This window comes from Pseudophryne corroboree, unplaced genomic scaffold, assembly GCF_028390025.1.
Source record: "Pseudophryne corroboree isolate aPseCor3 unplaced genomic scaffold, aPseCor3.hap2 scaffold_1406, whole genome shotgun sequence".
NCBI classification, from domain to species: domain Eukaryota; kingdom Metazoa; phylum Chordata; class Amphibia; order Anura; family Myobatrachidae; genus Pseudophryne; species Pseudophryne corroboree.
Window position 1 is genome coordinate 25790 of NW_026968032.1, and position 21589 is coordinate 47378.

At 43.8% G+C, this 21589-nt stretch overlaps 5 non-coding genes across 5 annotated transcripts; 1 reads left to right on the forward strand and 4 right to left on the reverse strand.

Annotated features, from left to right (window-relative positions):
- Nucleotides 1-12334: 12334 nt before the first annotated feature.
- Nucleotides 12335-12498, reverse strand: LOC134995848 (U1 spliceosomal RNA). Its single transcript, XR_010198589.1, has one exon. It is a non-coding gene; the product is annotated as a U1 spliceosomal RNA (small nuclear RNA).
- A 1965-nt stretch (nt 12499-14463) lies between these two features.
- LOC134995850 (U1 spliceosomal RNA) lies at nt 14464-14626 on the reverse strand. The gene has a single exon (XR_010198591.1). It is a non-coding gene; the product is annotated as a U1 spliceosomal RNA (small nuclear RNA).
- Nucleotides 14627-14778: 152 nt separating this feature from the next.
- LOC134995851 (U1 spliceosomal RNA) lies at nt 14779-14942 on the reverse strand. Its single transcript, XR_010198592.1, has one exon. It is a non-coding gene; the product is annotated as a U1 spliceosomal RNA (small nuclear RNA).
- Nucleotides 14943-15616: 674 nt separating this feature from the next.
- LOC134995849 (U1 spliceosomal RNA) lies at nt 15617-15779 on the reverse strand. The gene has a single exon (XR_010198590.1). It is a non-coding gene; the product is annotated as a U1 spliceosomal RNA (small nuclear RNA).
- A 3898-nt stretch (nt 15780-19677) lies between these two features.
- On the forward strand, nt 19678-19751 carry TRNAN-AUU (transfer RNA asparagine (anticodon AUU)). The gene has a single exon. It is a non-coding gene; the product is annotated as a tRNA-Asn (tRNA).
- The last annotated feature ends 1838 nt before the right edge of the window (nt 19752-21589 follow it).

Genomic DNA, 21589 nt, shown 5'->3' on the forward strand with positions numbered 1-21589 from the left:
TTAAAGCCTCCTGTTAGGCCATCATCTACACGACATAGCCCTGAATTTTCCAATGCGCAGCTCTTTGCAAAAGAGGGATATTGGCAAGGAAAAGCTGTCTTGTACCTTTGCATTTTTCTCCCAAACGAAGGACACTAGAAAGAAAATGTTAAAGCCTCCTGTTAGGCCATCATCTACACGACATAGCCCTGAATTTTCCAATGCGTAGCTCTTTGCAAAAGAGAGATATTGGCAAGGAAAAGCTGTCTTGTACCATTGCATTTTTCTCCCAAACGAAGGACACTAGAAAGAAAATTTTAAAGCCTCCTGTTAGTGCTTCATCTACACGGTATAGCCCTGAATTTTCCAATGCGCAGCTCTTTGCAAAAGAGAGATATTGGCAAGGAAAAGCTGTCTTGTACCTTTGCATTTTTCTCCCAAACGAAGGACACTAGAATGAAAATTTTAAAGCCTCCTGTTAGTGCTTCAGCTACACGGCATAGCCCTGAATTTTCTAATGCGTAGCTCTTTGCAAAAGAGAGATATTGGCAAGGAAAAGCTGTCTTGTACCTTTGCATTTTTCTCCCAAACGAAGGACACTAGAAAGAAAATTTTAAAGCCTCCTGTTAGGCCATCATCTATACGACATAGCCCTGAATTTTCCAATGCGTAGCTCTTTGCAAAAGAGAGATATTGGCAAGGAAAAGCTGTCTTGTACCTTTGCATTTTTCTCCCAAACGAAGGACACTAGAAAGAAAATTTTAAAGCCTACTGTTAGGCCATCATCTACTAGACATAGCCCTGAATTTTCCAATGCGTAGCTCTTTGCAAAAGAGAGATATTGGCAAGGAAAAGCTGTCTTGTACCTTGCATTTTTCTGCCAAACGAAGGACACTAGAAAGAAAATTTGAAAGCCTACTGTTAGGCCATCATCTACAAGACATAGCCCTGAATTTTCCAATGCGTAGCTCTTTGCAAAAGAGAGATATTGGCAAGGAAAAGCTGTCTTGTACCTTTGCATTTTTCTCCCAAACGAAGGACACTAGAAAGATAATTTTAAAGCCTCCTGTTAGGCCATCATCTACACGACATAGCCCTGAATTTTCCAATGCGCAGCTCTTTGCAAAAGAGAGATATTGGCAAGGAAAAGCTGTCTTGTACCTTTGCATTTTTCTCCCAAACGTAGGACACTAGAAAGAAAATTTTAAAGCCTCCTGTTAGGCCATCATCTACACGGCATAGCCCTGAATTTTCCAATGCGCAGCTCTTTGCAAAAGAGAGATATTGGCAAGGAAAAGCTGTCTTTACCTTTGCATTTTTCTCCCAAACGAAGGGCACTAGAAAGATAATTTTAAAGCCTCCTGTTAGGCCATCATCTACACGACATAGCCCTGAATTTTCCAATGCGTAGCTCTTTGCAAAAGAGAGATATTGGCAAGGAAAAGCTGTCTTGTACCTTTGCATTTTTCTCCCAAACGAAGGGCACTAGAAAGATAATTTTAAAGCCTCCTGTTAGGCCGTCATCTACACGACATAGCCCTGAATTTTCCAATGCGCAGCTCTTTGCAAAAGAGAGATATTGGCAAGGAAAAGCTGTCTTGTACCTTTGCATTTTTCTCCCAAACGAAGGACACTAGAAAGATAATTTTAAAGCCTCCTGTTAGTGCTTCATCTACACGGCATAGCCCTGAATTTTCCAATGCGTAGCTCTTTGCAATAGAGAGATATTGGCAAGGAAAAGCTGTCTTGTACCTTTGCATTTTTCTCCCAAACGAAGGACACTAGAAAGATAATTTTAAAGCCTCCTGTTAGTGCTTCCTCTACACGGCATAGCCCTGAATTTTCCAATGCGTAGCTCTTTGCAATAGAGAGATATTGGCAAGGAAAAGCTGTCTTGTACCTTTGCATTTTTCTCCCAAACGAAGGATACTAGAAAGATAATTTTAAAGCCTCCTGTTAGTGCTTCATCTACACGGCATAGCCCTGAATTTTCCAATGCGTAGCTCTTTGCAAAAGAGAGATATTGGCAAGGAAAAGCTGTCTTGTACCTTTGCATTTTTCTCCCAAACGAAGGACACTAGAAAGATAATTTTAAAGCCTCCTGTTAGGCCATCATCTACACGACATAGCCCTGAATTTTCCAATGCGCAGCTCTTTGCAAAAGAGAGATATTGGCAAGGAAAAGCTGTCTTGTACCTTTGCATTTTTCTCCCAAACGAAGGACACTAGAAAATAAGAATTTACTTACCGATAATTCTATTTCTCGGAGTCCGTAGTGGATGCTGGGGTTCCTGAAAGGACCATGGGGAATAGCGGCTCCGCAGGAGACAGGGCACAAAAGTAAAGCTTTTACAGGTCAGGTGGTGTGTACTGGCTCCTCCCCCTATGACCCTCCTCCAGACTCCAGTTAGGTACTGTGCCCGGACGAGCGTACACAATAAGGGAGGATTTTGAATCCCGGGTAAGACTCATACCAGCCACACCAATCACACCGTACAACTTGTGATCTAAACCCAGTTAACAGTATGATAACAGAGGAGCCTCTGAAAGATGGCTTCCTAAACAATAACCCGAATTAGTTAACAATAACTATGTACAAGTATTGCAGATAATCCGCACTTGGGATGGGCGCCCAGCATCCACTACGGACTCCGAGAAATAGAATTATCGGTAAGTAAATTCTTATTTTCTCTATCGTCCTAAGTGGATGCTGGGGTTCCTGAAAGGACCATGGGGATTATACCAAAGCTCCCAAACGGGCGGGAGAGTGCGGATGACTCTGCAGCACCGAATGAGAGAACTCCAGGTCCTCCTTTGCCAGGGTATCAAATTTGTAAAAATTTACAAACGTGTTCTCCCCTGACCACGTAGCTGCTCGGCAGAGTTGTAATGCCGAGACCCCTCGGGCAGCCGCCCAAGATGAGCCCACCTTCCTTGCGGAATGGGCCTTAACAGATTTAGGCTGTGGCAGGCCTGCCACAGAATGTACAAGTTGAATTTTGTTACAAATCCAACGAGCAATCGACTGCTTAGAAGCAGGTGCACCCAACTTGTTGGGTGCATACAGTATAAACAGCGAGTCAGATTTTCTGACTCCAGCCGTCCTTTAAATGTATATTTTTAAGGCTCTGACAACGTCCAACAACTTGGAGTCCTTCAAGTCGTCTGTAGCCGCAGGCACTACAATAGGCTGGTTCAGGTGAAACGCTGATACCACCTTAGGGAGAAAATGCGGACGCGTCCGCAGCTCTGCCCTATGTCGAATGGAAAATTAAATATGGGCTTTTATAAAACAAAGCCGCCAGTTCAGATACTCTCCCGGCCGAAGCCAGGGCCAGTAACATAGTCACTTTCCATGTGAGATATTTCAAATCCACATTCTTTAGTGGTTCAAACCAATTGGATTTGAGGAAATCTAAAACTACATTTAGATCCCACGGTGCCACCTTAGGCACCACAGGAGGCTGTATATGCAGTACTCCTTTGATAAAAATCTGGACCTCAGGGACTGAGGCCAATTCTTTTTGGAAGAATATTGATAGGGCCGAAATTTGAACCTTAATAGATCCCAATTTGAGACCCATAGACAATCCTGATTGCAGGAAATGTAGGAAAACGACCCAGTTGAAATTCCTCCATCGGAGCACTCCGCTGCTCGCACCACGCAACATATTTTCGCCAAATACGGCGATAATGCTTCGCGGTGACTTCCTTCCTTGCCTTTATCAAGGTAGGAATGACTTCTTCTGGAATGCCTTTTCCTTTTAGGATCTGGCATTCAAACGCCATGCCGTCAAAACGCAGCCGCGGTAAGTCTTGAAAAAGACAAGGACCCTGCTGAAGCAGGTCCCTTCTCAGAACTAGAGGCCACGGATCGTCCGTGACCATCTCTTGAAGTTCCGGGTACCAAGTCCTTCTTGGCCAATCCGGAGCCACTAGTCTTACTCCTCTTTGCCGTATAATCCTCAATACCTTTGGTATGAGAGGCAGAGGAGGAAACACATATACCGACTGGTACACCCAAGGTGTTACCAGCGCGTCCACAGCTATTGCCTGCGGATCTCTTGACCTGGCGCAATACCTGTCCAGTGTTTTGTTGAGGCGAGACGCCATCATGTCCACCATTGGTTTTACCCAACGGTTTAATAGCATGTGGAAAACTTCTGGATGAAGTCCCCACTCTCCCGGGTGAAGGTCGTGTCTGCTGAGGAAGTCTGCTTCCCAGTTGTCCACGCCCGGGATGAATACTGCTGACAGTGCTATCACGTGATTCTCCGCCCAGCGAAGGATCCTGGCAGCTTCTGCCATTGCCCTCCTGCTTCTTGTGCCGCCCTGTCTGTTTACATGGGCGACTGCCGTGATGTTGTCCGACTGGATCAACACCAGTCTTCCTTGAAGCAGAGGTTCCGCCTGGCTTAGAGCATTGTAGATTGCTCTTAGTTCCAGAATGCTTATGTGAAGAGACTTTTTCAGGCTCGACCACACTCCCTGGAAATTTCTTCCCTGTGTGACTGCTCCCCAGCCTCTCAGGCTGGCATCCGTGGTCACCAGGATCCAATCCTGCATGCCGAATCTGCGGCCCTCCAATAGATGAGCCTCCTGCAACCACCACAGAAGGGATACCCTTGTCCTCGGCGACAGGGTTATCCGCAGGTGCATCTGAAGATGCGACCCTGACCATTTGTCCAACAGATCCCTTTGCATGGAATCTGCCGAAAGGGATTGCTTCGTAAGAAGCTACCATTTTTTCCCAGGACTCTTGTGCATTGATGTACAGACACCTTTCCTGGTTTTAGGAGGTTCCTGACCAGGTCAGATAACTCCTTGGCTTTTTCTTCGGGAAGAAAAACCTTTTTCTGAACTGTGTCCAGAATCATCCCCAGGAACAGCAGACGAGTTGTCGGCATTAATTGGGATTTTGGAATATTCAGAATCCATCCGTGCTGCTTTAGCACCTCTTGAGATAGTGCTAAACCCATCTCTAGCTGTTCTCTGGACCTTGCCCTTATTAGGAGATCGTCCAAGTATGGGATAATTAATACGCCTTTTCTTCGAAGAAGAAATATTATCTCGGCCATTACCTTTGTAAAGACCCGAGGTGCCGTGGACAAACCAAACGGCAGCGTCTGAAACTGATAGTGACAGTTTTGTACAACGAACCTGAGGTACCCCTGGTGTGAGGGGTAATTGGAACGTGGAGATACGCATCCTTGATGTCCAAGGATACCATAAAGTCCCCTTCTTCCAGGTTCGCTATCACTGCTCTGAGTGACTCCATCTTGAACTTGAACTTCTTTATGTACAGGTTCAAGGACTTCAGATTTAGAATAGGCCTTACCGAGCCATCCGGCTTCGGTACCACAAAAAGAGTGGAATAATACCCCTTCCCTTGTTGTAGAAGAGGTACCTTGACTATCACCTGCTGAGAATACAGCTTGTGAATGGCTTCCAAAACCGTCTCCCTTTCTGAGGGGGACGTTGGTAAAGCAGACTTCAGGAAACGGCGAGGTGGCTCTGTCTCTAATTTCAACCTGTACCCCTGAGATATTATCTGCAGGATCCAGGGATTTACCTGCGAGTGAGCCCACTGCGCGCTGTAATTCTTGAGACGACCGCCTACCGCCCCCGAGTCCGCTTGCGAAGCCCCAGCGTCATGCTGAGGCTTTTGTAGAAGCCGGGGAGGGCTTCTGTTCCTGGGAAGGAGCTGCCTGTTGCTGTCTCTTCCCTCGTCCTCTGCCTCATGGCAGATATGAATAGCCCTTTGCTCTCTTATTTTTAAAGGAACGAAAGGGCTGCGGTTGAAAGGTCGGTGCCTTTTTCTGTTGGGGAGTGACTTGAGGTAGAAAGGTGGATATCCCGGCCGTAGCCGTGGCCACCAAATCCGATAGACCGACCCCAAATAACTCCTCTACGCATCGCCTGTCCACTGTCGTGTCCATAAAGCTCTTCTGGCCGAAATGGACATAGCACACTTACCCGTGATGCCAGTGTGCAGATATCTCTCTGTGCATCACGCATATAAAGAAATGCATCCTTTATTTGTTCTAACGACAGTAAAATATTGTCCCTGTCCAGGGTATCAATATTTTCGATCAGGGACTCTGACCAAACTACCCCAGCACTGCACATCCAGGCAGTCGCAATAGCTGGTCGTAGTATAACACCTGCATGTGTGTATATACCTTTTTGGATATTTTCCATCCTCCTATCTGATGGATCTTTAAGTGCGGCCGTCTCAGGAGAGGGTAACGCCACTTGTTTTGATAAGCGTGTTAGCGCTTTGTCCACCCTAGGAGGTGTTTCCCAGCGCTCCCTAACCTCTGGCGGGAAAGGGTATAAAGCCAATAACTTCTTTGAAATTAGCAGTTTTTTATCGGGGCACCCCACGCTTCATCACACACGTCATTTAATTCTTCTGATTCGGTAAAAACTACTGGTAGTTTTTTCACACCCCACATAATACCCTGTTTAGTGGTACCTGTAGTATCAGCTAAATGTAACATCTCCTTTATTGCCAAAATCATATAACGTGTGGCCCTACTGGAAAATACGGTTGATTCGTCACCTTCACCACCGGAATCAGTGCCTGTGTCTGGGTCTGTGTCGACCGACTGAGGCAAGGGGCGTTTTACAGCCCCTGACGGTGTTTGAGGCGCCTGGACAGGCACTAATTGAGTGTCCGGCCGCCTCATGTCGGCAAACGACTGCTTAAGCGAGTTGACGCTATCCCGTAATTCCACAAATAAAGGCATCCATTCTGGTGTCGACCCCCTAGGAGGTGACATCCTCATATTTGGCAATTGCTCCGCCTCCACACCAATAACGTCCTCATACATGTCGACACACACGTACCGACACACAGCAGACACACAGGGAATGCTCTATACGAAGACAGGACCCACTAGCCCTTTGGGGAGACAGAGGGAGAGTCTGCCAGCACACACCAAAAAGCGCTATATATGACAGGGATAGCCTTATGATTAAGTGCTCCCTTATAGCTGCTTTTATATTAATATATTGCCATTTATTTTGCCCCCCCTCTCTGTTATACCCTGTTTCTGTAGTGCAGTGCAGGGGAGAGACCTGGGAGCCTTCCTGACCAGCGGAGCTGTGACAGAAAATGGCGCCGTGTGCTGAGGAGATAGGCCCCGCCCCTTTTTCGGCGGGCTCGTCTCCCGCTATTTAGTACATTTAGGCAGGGGTAAATATCTCCATATAGCCTCTGGGGCTATATGTGAGGTATTTTTAGCCTTTTTAAAGGTTTTCATTTGCCTCCCAGGGCGCCCCCCCCCCCAGCGCCCTGCACCCTCAGTGACTGCCGTGTGAAGTGTGCTGAGAGGAAAATGGCGCACAGCTGCAGTGCTGTGCGCTACCTTAAGAAGACTGCAGGAGTCTTCAGCCGCCGATTCTGGACCTCTTCTTGCTTCAGCATCTGTGAGGGGGCCGGCGGCGTGGCTCCGGTGACCATCCAGGCTGTACCTGTGATCGTCCCTCTGGAGCTTCATGTCCAGTAGCCAAGAAGCCAATCCATCCTGCACGCAGGTGAGTTCACTTCTTCTCCCCTCTGTCCCTCGTTGCAGTGATCCTGTTGCCAGCAGGAATCACTGTAAAATAAAAAACCTAAGCTAAACTCTCTAAGCAGCTCTTTATGAGAGCCACCTAGAATTGCACCCTTCTCGGCCGGGCACAAAAATCTAACTGGAGTCTGGAGGAGGGTCATAGGGGGAGGAGCCAGTACACACCACCTGACCTGTAAAAGCTTTACTTTTGTGCCCTGTCTCCTGCGGAGCCGCTATTCCCCATGGTCCTTTCAGGAACCCCAGCATCCACTTAGGACGATAGAGAAAGATAATTTTAAAGCCTCCTGTTAGGCCATCATCTACACGACATAGCCCTGAATTTTCCAATGCGCAGCTCTTTGCAAAAGAGAGATATTGGCAAGGAAAAGCTGTCTTGTACCTTTGCATTTTTCTCCCAAACGAAGGACACTAGAAAGAAAATTTTAAAGCCTCCTGTTAGGCCATCATCTACACGGCATAGCCCTGAATTTTCCAATGCGCAGCTCTTTGCAAAAGAGAGATATTGGCAAGGAAAAGCTGTCTTGTACCTTTGCATTTTTCTCCCATACGAAGGACACTAGAAAGAAAATTTTAAAGCCTCCTGTTATTCCATCATCTACACGACATAGCCCTGAATTTTCCAATGCGCAGCTCTTTGCAAAAGAGAGATATTGGCAAGGAAAAGCTGTCTTGTACCATTGCATTTTTCTCCCAAACGAAGGACACTAGAAAGAAAATGTTAAAGCCTCCTGTTAGGCCATCATCTACACGACATAGCCCTGAATTTTCCAATGCGTAGCTCTTTGCAAAAGAGAGATATTGGCAAGGAAAAGCTGTCTTGTACCTTTGCATTTTTCTCCCAAACGAAGGACACTAGAAAGATAATTTTAAAGCCTCCTGTTAGGCCATCATCTACACGACATAGCCCTGAATTTTCCAAAGCGCAGCTCTTTGCAAAAGAGAGATATTGGCAAGGAAAAGCTGTCTTGTACCTTTGCATTTTTCTCCCAAAAGAAGGACACTAGAAAGAAAATTTTAAAGCCTACTGTTAGGCCATCATCTACAAGACATAGCCCTGAATTTTCCAATGCGTAGCTCTTTGCAAAAGAGAGATATTGGCAAGGAAAAGCTGTCTTGTACCTTTGCATTTTTCTCCCAAACGAAGGACACTAGAAAGAAAATTTTAAAGCCTACTGTTAGGCCATCATCTACAAGACATAGCCCTGAATTTTCCAATGCGTAGCTCTTTGCAAAAGAGAGATATTGGCAAGGAAAAGCTGTCTTGTACCTTTGCATTTTTCTCCCAAACGAAGGACACTAGAAAGATAATTTTAAAGCCTCCTGTTAGGCCATCATCTACACGACATAGCCCTGATTTTTACAATGCGCAGCTCTTTGCAAAAGAGAGATATTGGCAAGGAAAAGCTGTCTTGTACCTTTGCATTTTTCTCCCAAACGAAGGACACTAGAAAGATAATTTTAAAGCCTCCTGTTAGGCCATCATCTACACGACATAGCCCTGAATTTTCCAATGCACAGCTCTTTGCAAAAGAGAGATATTGGCAAGGAAAAGCTGTCTTGTACCTTTGCATTTTTCTCCCAAACGAAGGACACTAGAAAGAAAATTTTAAAGCTTCCTGTTAGGCCATCATCTACACGGCATAGCCCTGAATTTTCCAATGCGCAGCTCTTTGCAAAGGAGAGATATTGGCAAGGAAAAGCTGTCTTGTACCTTTGCATTTTTCTCCCAAACGAAGGACACTAGAATGAAAATTTTAAAGCCTCCTGATAGTGCTTCATCTACACGGTATAGCCCTGAATTTTCCAATGCGCAGCTCTTTGCAAAAGAGAGATATTGGCAAGGAAAAGCTGTCTTGTACCTTTGCATTTTTCTCCCAAACGAAGGACACTAGAAAGATAATTTTAAAGCCTACTGTTAGGCCATCATCTACACGACATAGCCCTGAATTTTCCAATGCGCAGCTCTTTGCAAAAGAAAGATATTGGCAAGGAAAAGCTGTCTTGTACCTTTGCATTTTTCTCCCAAACGAAGGACACTAGAAAGAAAATTTTAAAGCCTCCTGTTAGGCCATCATCTACACGACATAGCCCTGAATTTTCCAATGCGCAGCTCTTTGCAAAAGAGAGATATTGGCAAGGAAAAGCTGTCTTGTACCTTTGCATTTTTCTCCCAAACGAAGGTCACTAGAAAGAAAATTTTAAAGCCTCCTGTTAGGCCATCATCTACACGACATAGCCCTGAATTTTCCAATGCGCAGCTCTTTGCAAAAGAGAGATATTGGCAAGGAAAAGCTGTCTTGTACCTTTGCATTTTTCTCCCAAACGAAGGACACTAGAAAGAAAATTTTTAAGCCTCCTGTTAGGCCATCATCTACACGGCATAGCCCTGAATTTTCCAATGCGCAGCTCTTTGCAAAAGAGAGATATTGGCAAGGAAAAGCTGTCTTGTACCTTTGCATTTTTCTCCCAAACGAAGGACACTAGAAAGAAAATTTTAAAGCCTCCTGTTAGTGCTTCATCTACACGGTATAGCCCTGAATTTTCCAATGCCCAGCTCTTTGCAAAAGAGAGATATTGGCAAGGAAAAGCTGTCTTGTACCTTTGCATTTTTCTCCCAAACGAAGGACACTAGAAAGAAAATTTTAAAGCCTCCTGTTAGGCCATCATCTACACGACATAGCCCTGAATTTTCCAATGCGCAGCTCTTTGCAAAAGAGAGATATTGGCAAGGAAAAGCTGTCTTGTACCTTTGCATTTTTCTCCCAAACGAAGGACACTAGAAAGATAATTTTAAAGCCTCCTGTTAGGCCATCATCTACACGACATAGCCCTGAATTTTCCAATGCGCAGCTCTTTGCAAAAGAGAGATATTGGCAAGGAAAAGCTGTCTTGTACCTTTGCATTTTTCTCCCAAACGAAGGACACTAGAAAGATAATTTTAAAGCCTCCTGTTAGGCCATCATCTACACGACATAGCCCTGAATTTTCCAATGCGCAGCTCTTTGCAAAAGAGAGATATTGGCAAGGAAAAGCTGTCTTGTACCTTTGCATTTTTCTCCCAAACGAAGGTCACTAGAAAGAAAATTTTAAAGCCTCCTGTTAGGCCATCATCTACACGACATAGCCCTGAATTTTCCAATGCGCAGCTCTTTGCAAAAGAGAGATATTGGCAAGGAAAAGTTGTCTTGTACCTTTGCATTTTTCTCCCAAACGAAGGACACTAGAAAGAAAATTTTAAAGCCTCCTGTTAGGCCATCATCTACACGACATAGCCCTGAATTTTCCAATGCGCAGCTCTTTGCAAAAGAGAGATATTGGCAAGGAAAAGCTGTCTTGTACCTTTGCATTTTTCTCCCAAACGAAGGACACTAGAAAGAAAATGTTAAAGCCTCCTGATAGGCCATCATCTACACGACATAGCCCTGAATTTTCCAATGCGCAGCTCTTTGCAAAAGAGAGATATTGGCAAGGAAAAGCTGTCTTGTACCTTTGCATTTTTCTCCCAAACGAAGGACACTAGAAAGAAAATTTTAAAGCCTCCTGTTAGGCCATCATCTACACGACATAGCCCTGAATTTTCCAATGCGCAGCTCTTTGCAAAAGAGAGATATTGGCAAGGAAAAGCTGTCTTGTACCTTTGCATTTTTCTCCCAAACGAAGGACACTAGAAAGATAATTTTAAAGCCTCCTGTTAGGCCATCATCTACACGACATAGCCCTGAATTTTCCAATGCGCAGCTCTTTGCAAAAGAGAGATATTGGCAAGGAAAAGCTGTCTTGTACCTTTGCATTTTTCTCCCAAACGAAGGACACTAGAAAGATAATTTTAAAGCCTCCTGTTAGGCCATCATCTACACGACATAGCCCTGAATTTTCCAATGCGCAGCTCTTTGCAAAAGAGAGATATTGGCAAGGAAAAGCTGTCTTGTACCTTTGCATTTTTCTCCCAAACGAAGGTCACTAGAAAGAAAATTTTAAAGCCTCCTGTTAGGCCATCATGCTTCGTGTGTCAGGAGCATGTGAGTGTCAGGTGCGTGTGTGTGTCAGGCGCTGCGTGTGTCAGGCGCTGCGTGTGTCAGGCGCTGCGTGTGTCAGGCGCTGCCTGTGCGTTAGGCGCTGCGTGTCTGTGTGTGTCAGGCGCTGCGTGTCTGTGTGTGTCAGGCGCTGCGTGTGTGTCAGGCGCTGCCTGTGCGTGTGTGCCAGGCGCTGCCTGTGCGTGTGTGTCAGGCGCCGCGTGTCTGTCAGGCGCCGCGTGTGCGTCAGGCGCCGCGTGTGCGTCAGGCGCCGCGTGTGCGTCAGGCGCCGCGTGTCTATGTGCGTCAGGCGCCGCGTGTCTATGTGCGTCAGGCGCCGCGTGTGAGTGTGTGCGTGTGTGTCAGGTCCGTGTGAGTGTCAGGTGCTGCGTCTGTGTGTGCGTGTGTCAGGTGCTGCGTGTGAGTGTGTGCGCGTGTGTCAGGTCCGTGTGAGTGTCAGGTGCTGTGTGTGTGTGTGTCAGGTGCTGTGTGTGTGCGTGTGTGTCAGGTGCTGTGTGTGTGTGTGTGTGTGTCAGGTGCTGTGTGCGTGTGCGTCCAGCGCTGCATATGCGTATGCGTGTCAGGCGTTGCATGTCTGTGTGTGTCAGGCGCTGCGTGTCTGGGGGGGGTGGCCGGACACACAGCTGAGAGGGGGGGGGGGTGGCTGGACACACAGCAGAGAGGGGAGGGTGACCGGACACACGGCAGGGAGGGGAGGGGGTAGGGGGTGGCCGAACACAGCAGGAAGAGGGGGGAGTTGACCAGAAGAAAGCACAAACACAGTCCCCCACTACCACAAATAATGCAGTTGAGTTTCCCACATTTGGGGAAATCACAGGGGTCAGCATACCCAGAATGCAATGAATGAACCTCACCCTGGGAGAACAATCTTCATGACCATGGTATCTCCTATGCAAAATAAGTATGATTTGGGATAGGGCTGGGGAGGGCCGCTGCAGCCCTTGTAGATTCTTATAAATAAAAGTTCTTCTTTTCTTGTCAAAATTAATAGCTAAGAATAGGCTGCCTGAGGCAGCCCCCTCTTAAGTGGCCTGCTACTGAAGGCACCAACTACAAACTGAGCTCCCTGTTCATGGAAGCGAGGTTATAGAGGAGGGGGCGCTGAGCATCTTGGGAACAGTCAAAAGCTTTGAGCCTGTTGGTGCCTCAGATCAAGATCCTACTCTACACCCCAATGTGAATCCTTGTGGAGTCCAGTGTACCCCACAGAAGAAATGAATGTGTCACACCCATTGGCAGCAACATTAGAATAGCTGCTGATGGGCACAATTGAGAAAGGAAGGGGGGAAAACATTTGAATCCAGCACATATATGTAATTTGAATATGTAATTTGTACCTTCCTACTTTAAAATGTAATGGATGAACCTCACCCTGTGAGAACTATCTTCATGATCAAGAGATCTCATACGCAAGAAAAGCATGTGCTGGGATAGGGCTGTGGAGGGCGGCTGCTCGGGCACACACCCGTCAAGTTAAGGAGATTCAACTGAGGAAGCACAAGGGAACTGCAGGGAGACCACATATTTTCAGATGAACATGAGAGGGCGGAAGGCTGCCTAATACTGAAGCACCCTCAAACATCAAACCATATGCAACAACTAGTACAAGCATTCCTGGGGAAAGGTCTGCAGCAGACGGATTTGCATACGGTGATGTCATCCAAGCAATGGGCATAGTTGGCTGCAACCCTCGTCTGCATATGAAAAGAGAAAATGGTCACGCAGGGCATGGCGGCCTTTGTGGGGTTGCGCTTGGATGACCCCTAGATCGCTTTATACACCCCCATCAGTGTGGGGCTCATGTTGGCCATGCCCAAGCCCCTGAAGCATTCAAGCTGATTTCTTGCAGCAGCTGGACCCAGTAACAGCTCCAGAGTTGCTCTACAAGACAAGTAAAAGGGTGTGAGCCCTGCAGCACCACCTGTAGTTTGCATACACACATATATAGGACAGCATCTCTTATATGCCCCAGGGGCAATAAAATAGTAGCCTTATCTAGGGTATCCGTCCATGCCGCTACAGCACTACACACCCAGGCCGACGCAATTGCCGGTCTGAGTAAGGTACCTGAATGTGTATAAATGGACTTCAGGGTAATCTCCTGTTTGCGGTCAGCAGACTCTTTGAGGGTAGCCGTATCCTGGGACGGGAGGGCTACCTTCTTGGATAAGCGTGTTAATGCTTTGTCCACCCAAGGGGAGGATTCCCATCGTAACCTATCCGTTGATGGGAAAGGGGAATCCTTTTGGAAATCTGCAGGAGATTCCCAAGCTTTTTCACATAACTCGTTCAGCTCGTGTGAGGGGGGAAAGGTTACCTCAGGCTTCTTTCCCTTGTACATATGTACCCTCTTGTCAGGGATAGGGGGCTCCTCTGTGATGTGCAAAACATCTTTTATTGCCATAATCATATATCAAATGTATTTTGCCAATTTTGGCTGTAACTTTGCATCATCGTAATCGACACTGGAGTCAGAATCCGTGTCGGTATCTGTGTCAACAATCTGGATAGTGGGCGCTTATGAGACCCTGACAGTCCCTGCGACATAGGATTAGGCATTGGTTGAGACCCTGACTGTCCCAAAGCTTCTGCCTTGTCTAATCTTTTGTGCAATGAGTTTACACTAGCATTTTAAACATTCCACATATCCATCCAATCAGGTGTCGGCGGAGACACCACGTTCATTTGCTCCCGCTCCTCTCTAATATAGCCTTCTTCCTCAGACATGTCGACACACGTGTACCGACACACTACACACACAGGGAATGCTTTTTCTGAAGACAGTTTCCCCACAAGGCCCTTTGGAGAGACAGAGAGAGAGTATGCCAGCAGACAGCAAACTAGGCTGGAGAGAGACCTAAGACAAAGAAATCTGAATTATATGAAAGCCGACCAGTGGAAACACAAATTATGCAGCCAAGTTTCCCACATTTGGGGAAATCACAGGGGCAGCACACCCAGAGTGCAATGGGTGAGTCTTGCCCTGGGAGAAGCACCTTCATGATCATAGTATCTCACCTGGCAGGTAAGTAGGAGTTGGGCTAGAGCTGGGGAGGGTCGCTGCTCGGGCACCCCCCTGTCAAATGAAGGAGATCCAACTGAGGCAGCACAAGGGAACTCTCGAAAGAAGAACAAGGCTAGAGGAAGATCTGAGACAAAGAAATCTGACTTTTACCAGAGCTGACCAGAGGAAAGCACAAACACAGTCCCCCACTACCACAAATAATGCAGTCGAGTTTCCCACATTTGGGGAAATCACAGGGGTTAGCATACTCAGAATGCAATGAATGAACCTCACCCTGGGAGAACAATCTTCATGACCATGGTATCTCCTATGCAAAATAAGTATGATTTGGGATAGAGCTGGGGAGGGCCGCTGCTCAGGCACATCTCTGTCAAGTAAAGGAGATTCAACTGAGGCAGCACAAGGGAACTCTCATCTGGGGACAACAACTGCAGGGAGAACACATATTTTCAGATGAACATGGGAGGGCAGAAGGCTGCCTAATACTGAAGCACCCCCAAACAACAAACCAAATGCAACAACTAGTACAAGCATTCCTGGGGGAAGGCCTGCAGCAGATGGATTTGCATACGGTGATGTCATCCAAGCAGTGGGTCAAAGTTGGCTTCAACCCTCTCTGCATATGAAAAGAGAAAAGGGGCGTGCAGGGCATGGCGGCCTTTTGCGGCGCTTGGATGACCCCTAGTTCGCATTAAACACCTCCACCCTCCTTCGATGTGGGGCTCATGTTGGCTATGCCCCAGCCCCTGAAGCATTCAAGCTGATTTCTTGCAGCAGCTGGGCACTGTAACAGCTCCAGAGCTGCTCTGTAAGGCAAGTAAAAGGGTGTGGGCACTGCAGCACTACCTGTAGTTCGCATTGTGCGTTGGAAGGCACAAAGTAAGCAGACAGGAGGAGAAGTCAGGATAGTGCACAAGGGTATAGAAGGGAGGGGCTCAAAAAAAAAAGAAGTGGAAACAGACAGCAAACTAGGCTGGAGAGAGACCTGAGACAAAGAGATCTGAATTATATGAAAGCAGACCAGTGGAAACACAAATTATGCAGTCAAGTGTCCCACATTTGGGGAAATCGCAGGAGCAGCACACCCAGAGTGCAATGGGTGAGCCTTGCCCTGGGAGAAGCACCTTCCTGATCATAGTATCTCACTTGGCACGTAAGTAGGAGTTGGGCTAGAGCTGGGGAGGGTCGCTGCTCGGGCACCCCCCTGTCAAGTGAAGGAGATCCAACTGAGGCAGCACAAGGGAACTCTCAAAAGAAGAACAAGGCTAGAGGAAGATCTGAGACAAAGAAATCTGACCTGTTTTTCCCAAGAGGAAACTATATTAGGAATGCAGACATATGATGGTGGCCCTGTTGGCACCACCGATAACTGACTGGGTAAATGTTTCAGTAATATCAGAGTAAGGTTGGATAAATCTGTGTCCCAGACACAGACGTAGAGAATAGATGTGATATTCATGGCTATGTTTCTTTTCCCTCAGGCCCCGCTGGGTCGCAAAAATGTTATTTTGCCCAGTTACTACACACTGATACTGACACGGATACTGATACTTATGTCGACCATAAGTTTCCTGATTAGATCCAATATTGGCAAGGAGCATTCAGTACATGATTGTGGATATTATGGACATATTAAAATCACTGAAGACCCTGCTGTTCCTGACAAAGGGGTCTATATGTATGTATATATAGATATATAATGAAAGCTGATGTAACGTTCCTCCATCTCTGTTTGAGAAAGTCTGGGCCAGCTCGACAAAATGGTTTCAAATCCCCAAAAGGATTCTGGTTGTTTATTCATTTCCCGCCGCGGACAGAATACAAATACATGTGCATGGGTGAGTAGTAGTATTCAAGAATTGGTCGAATACCTTGTCATCCGATATAGATACCCTGGAGAGATGGGATACTCCTTACGTTGTATCATATCAAGGACACTGCAGCATACTTACGTGAGACTGCAAGGGATATAGGACTCTTGAGTTCACGGGCCAATTTCATGGCAGTGTCGGATAGGAGGGCATTGTGGATTCACCAAGAGAATGCTGATGCTGACTCCAAGAAGAAAGGGAGTCTCTTCCCTATGAAGGTGAAGCCTTGTTTGGTGATATCTAATTAGCACACAGGTAAGGAATTAAGAAAATCTTTATTTAAGGGTGAAGATGTTTCTCACAAAATCGTTGCCCCAATGCATCGTTGAAATTCAAGCTGGAAAGATGATTTTAATATATCACTTGTACATTTTGTATTGCTCTTCTGGTGACAATGTAGTTTGTTTTTGTCAATTACCATTTTAATAATAGGGTAAAGAAAATTAAGTGGATTTTTGAAAGAAAACAATACTGTCAATATACTATTAAAACAAATTAAAATGGTAAAAGTTATTGTACTTTAAGTAAAAATAAAAGAGACAAAATATCAATCCCAGTTTTGGATTACTTTAATTAACAAAAAAAAATGCATATAGCAGAGGATAGTTTCAATCTGCCTACCTCTGGGTTATGGGCCCAGCATGCTTCCATTGCTGTACTCTGCTGCACATGTAAGTGCAAGAGATCCTGAAGCACTCACTCATCATGGGAAAGTACCAATGTGTTTCTTCGTTGGTTGATAGAAGAAACATCTTACAAAAACTCTCCAGATTATTGACTTTTTTAAGTTTTTCTAGGAAACGTTTTAGATGAATGCTTATTAGCATTTGTCAGTATGTACTTTTGCAAAGTGTCTCTGTGGCGCAATCAGTTAGTATGTACGGCTATTAACCAAAAGGTTAGTGGTTCAATCCCACCCAGGGACGTAATTGACCTTGTTATCAGATTTTTGTGATCTTTAAGTAGACAAGTCAAATTTCATACCCCCTGTTATTGTGTAGGGTACCTGGCCTTCTCTGATGTAATCAGAGTTAGATTTGATTCAGTGATTTTATAAAAAAAGCTAGGAAGCACAATTTAGCAGTGGGTAGCAGAGAAAAAAAATATGCTGGCAGAAAAATCCAATTGAGTGATTAAACAGCTCTTTATTTTCTGGCTTTATTTTTATGCTAACAAATTTGTTCTCTGAAAAGTGTCCACAAAGCCAAGTCTCTGATTAACACCTTTGTAAGGATGGTTTTTCACCTATTACTAAATTAAACTTGCTTCATTGGAAAGGCAGCAAGATGCATCCTCATTTCAATGTCTACTGAAATAATACAGGTTGACACCAGGAAACATTAACGCCACTGCATCCTTGCTGCTTTCTCATGTGGAAGTCTGTTTAATGTGAAAACAAGGTGATATCTAATTAGCACACAGGTAAGGAATTAAGAAAATCTTTATTTAAGGGTGAAGATGTTTCTCACAAAATCGTTGCCCCAATGCATCATTGAAATTCAAGCTGGAAAGATGATTTTAATATATCACTTGTACATTTTGTATTGCTCTTCTGGTGACAATGTAGTTTGTTTTTGTCAATTACCATTTTAATAATAGTGTAAAGAAAATTAAGTGGATTTTTGAAAGAAAACAATACTGTCAATATACTATTAAAACAAATTAAAATGGTAAAAGTTATTGTACTTTAAGTAAAAATAAAAGAGCCAAAATATCAATCCCAGTTTTGGATTACTTTAATTAACAAACAAAAAAATGCATATAGCAGAGGATAGTTTCAATCTGCCTACCTCTGGGTTATGGGCCCAGCATGCTTCCATTGCTGTACTCTGCTGCACATGTAAGTGCAAGAGATCCTGAAGCACTCACTCATCATGGGAAAGTACCAATGTGTTTCTTCGTTGGTTGATAGAAGAAACATCTTACAAAAACTCTCCAGATTATTGACTTTATTAAGTTTTTCTAGGAAACGTTTTAGATGAATGCTTATTAGCCTTTGTCAGTATGTACTTTTGCAAAGTGTCTCTGTGGCACAATCAGTTAGTGTGTACGGCTTTTAACCAAAAGGTTGGTGGTTCAATCCCACCCAGGGACGTAATTGACCTTGTCATCAGATTTTGGTGATATTTAAGTAGACAAGTCAAAATTTCAAACCCCCTCTTATTGTGTAGGGTACCTGGCCTTCTCTGATGTAATCAGAGTTAGATTTGATTCAGTGATTTTATAAAAACATCTAGGAAGCACAATTTAGCAGTGGGTTGCAGAGAAAAAGAAATATGCTTGCAAAAAAATCAAATTGCTTGATTTAACAGCTCTTAATTTTCTTGCTTAATTTTTATGCTAACAAATTTGTTCTCTGAAAAGTGTCCACAAAGCCAAGTCTCTGATTAACACCTTTGTAGGGATGGTTTTTCACCTATTACTAAATTAAACTTGCTTCATTGGAAAGGCAGCAAGATGCATCCTCATTTCAATGTCTACTGAAATAATACAGGTTGACACCAGGAAACATTAACGCCACTGCATCCTTGCTGCTTTCTCATGTGGAAGTCTGTTTAATGTGAAAACAAGGTGATATCTAATTAGCACACAGGTAAGGAATTACGAAAATCTTTATTTAAGGGTGAAGATGTTTCTCACAAAATTGTTGCCCCAATGCATCATTGAAATTCAAGCTGGAAAGATGATTTTAATATATCACTTGTACATTTTGTATTGCTCTTCTGGTGACAATGTAGTTTTTTTTGTCAATTACCATTTTAATAACAGGGTAAAGAAAATTAAGTGGATTTTTGAAAGAAAACTATACTGTCAATATACTATTAAAACAAATTAAAATGGTAAAAGTTATTGTACTTTAAGTAAAAATAAAAGAGCAAAAATATCAATCCCAGTTTTGATTACTTAAATTAACAAAAAAAATGCATATAGCAAAGGATAGTTTCAATCTGCCTACCTCTGGGTTATGGGTCCAGCATGCTTCCATTGCAGTACTCTGCTGCACATGTAAGTGCAAGAGATCCTGAAGCACTCACTCATCATGGGAAAGTACCAATGTGTTTATTCGTTGGTTGATGGAAGAAACATCTTACAAAAACTCTCCAGATTATTGATTTTTTTATGTTTTTCTAGGAAACGTTCTAGATGTATGCTTATTAACCTTTGTCAGTATGCACTTTTTGCAAAGTGTCTCTGTGGCGCAATCGGTTAGTGTGTTCGGCTATTAACCGAAAGGTTGGTGGTTCAATCCCACCCAGGGACGTAATTAAACTTGTGATCAGATTTTGGTGATATTTAAGTAGACAAGTCAAAATTTCAAACCCCCTCTTATGGTGTAGGGTACATGGCCTTCTCTGATGTAATCAGAGTTAGATTTGATTCAGTGATTTTATAAAAAAACAGCTAGGAAGCACAATTTAGCAGTGGGTTGCAGAGAAAAAAAATATGCTGGCAGAAAAATCCAATCGAGTGATTAAACAGCTCTTCATTTTCTGGCTTTATTTTTATGCTAACAAATTTGTTCTCTGAAAAGTGTCCACAAAGCCAAGTCTCTGATTAACACCTTTGTAAGGATGGTTTTTCACCTATTACTAAATTAAACTTGCTTAATTGGAAAGGCAGCAAGATGCATCCTCATTTCAATGTCTACTGAAATAATACAAGTTGACACCAGGAAACATTAACGCCACTGCATCCTTGCTGCTTTCTCATGTGGAAGTCTGTTTAATATGAAAACAAGGTGATATCTAATTAGCACACAGGTAAGGAATTAAGAAAATCTTTATTTAAGGGTGAAGATGTTTCTCACAAAATCGTTGCCCCAATGCATCATTGAAATTCAAGCTGGAAATATGATTTTAATATATCACTTGTACATTTTGTATTGCTCTTCTGGTGACAATGTAGTTTGTTTTTGTCAATTACCATTTTAATAATAGGGTAAAGAAAATGAAGTGGATTTTTGAAAGAAACCAATACTGTCAATATACTATTAAAACAAATTAAAATGGTAAAAGTTGTTGTACTTTAAGTAAAAATAAAAGAGCCAAAATATCAATCCCAGTTTTGGATTTCTTTAATTAACAAAAAAAATGCATATAGCAGAAGATAGTTTCAATCTGCCTACCTCTGGGTTATGGGCCCAGCATGCTTCCATTGCTGTACTCTGCTGCACATGTAAGTGCAAGAGATCCTGAAGCACTCACTCATCATGGGAAAGTACCAATGTGTTTCTTCGTTGGTTGATGGAAGAAACATCTTACAAAAACTCTCCAGATTATTGACTTTTTAAAGTTTTTCTAGGAAACGTTTTAGATGAATGCTTATTAGCCTTTGTCAGTATATACTTTTACAAAGTGTCTCTGTGGCGCAATCAGTTAGTATGTACGGCTATTAACCAAAAGGTTGGTGGTTCAATCCCACCCAGGTACCTAATTGACCTTGTTATCAGATTTTGGTGATCTTTAAGTAGACAAGTCAAAATTTCAAAACCCCTGTTATGGTGTAGGGTACCTGGCCTTCTCTGATGTAATCAGAGTTAGATTTGATTCAGTGATTTTATAAAAACAGCTAGGAAGCACAATTTAGCAGTGGTTTGCAGAGAAAAAAAATATGCAGGCAGAAAAATCCAATTGAGTGATTAAACAGCTCTTTATTTTCTGGCTTTATTTTTATGCTAACAAATTTGTTCTCTGAAAAGTGTCCACAAAGCCAAGTCTCTGATTAACACCTTTGTAAGGATGGTTTTTCACCTATTACTAAATTAAACTTGCTTCATTGGAAAGGCAGCAAGATGCATCCTCATTTCAATGTCTACTGAAATAATACAGGTTGACACCAGGAAACATTAACGCCACTGCATCCTTGCTGCTTTCTCATGTGGAAGTCTGTTTAATGTGAAAACAAGGTGATATCTAATTAGCACACAGGTAAGGAATTAAGAAAATCTTTATTAAAGGGTGAAGATGTTTCTCACAAAATCGTTGCCCCAATGCATCATTGAAATTCAAGCTGGAAAGATGATTTTAATATATCACTTGTACATTTTGTATTGCTCTTCTGGTGACAATGTAGTTTGTTTTTGTCAATTACCATTTTAAT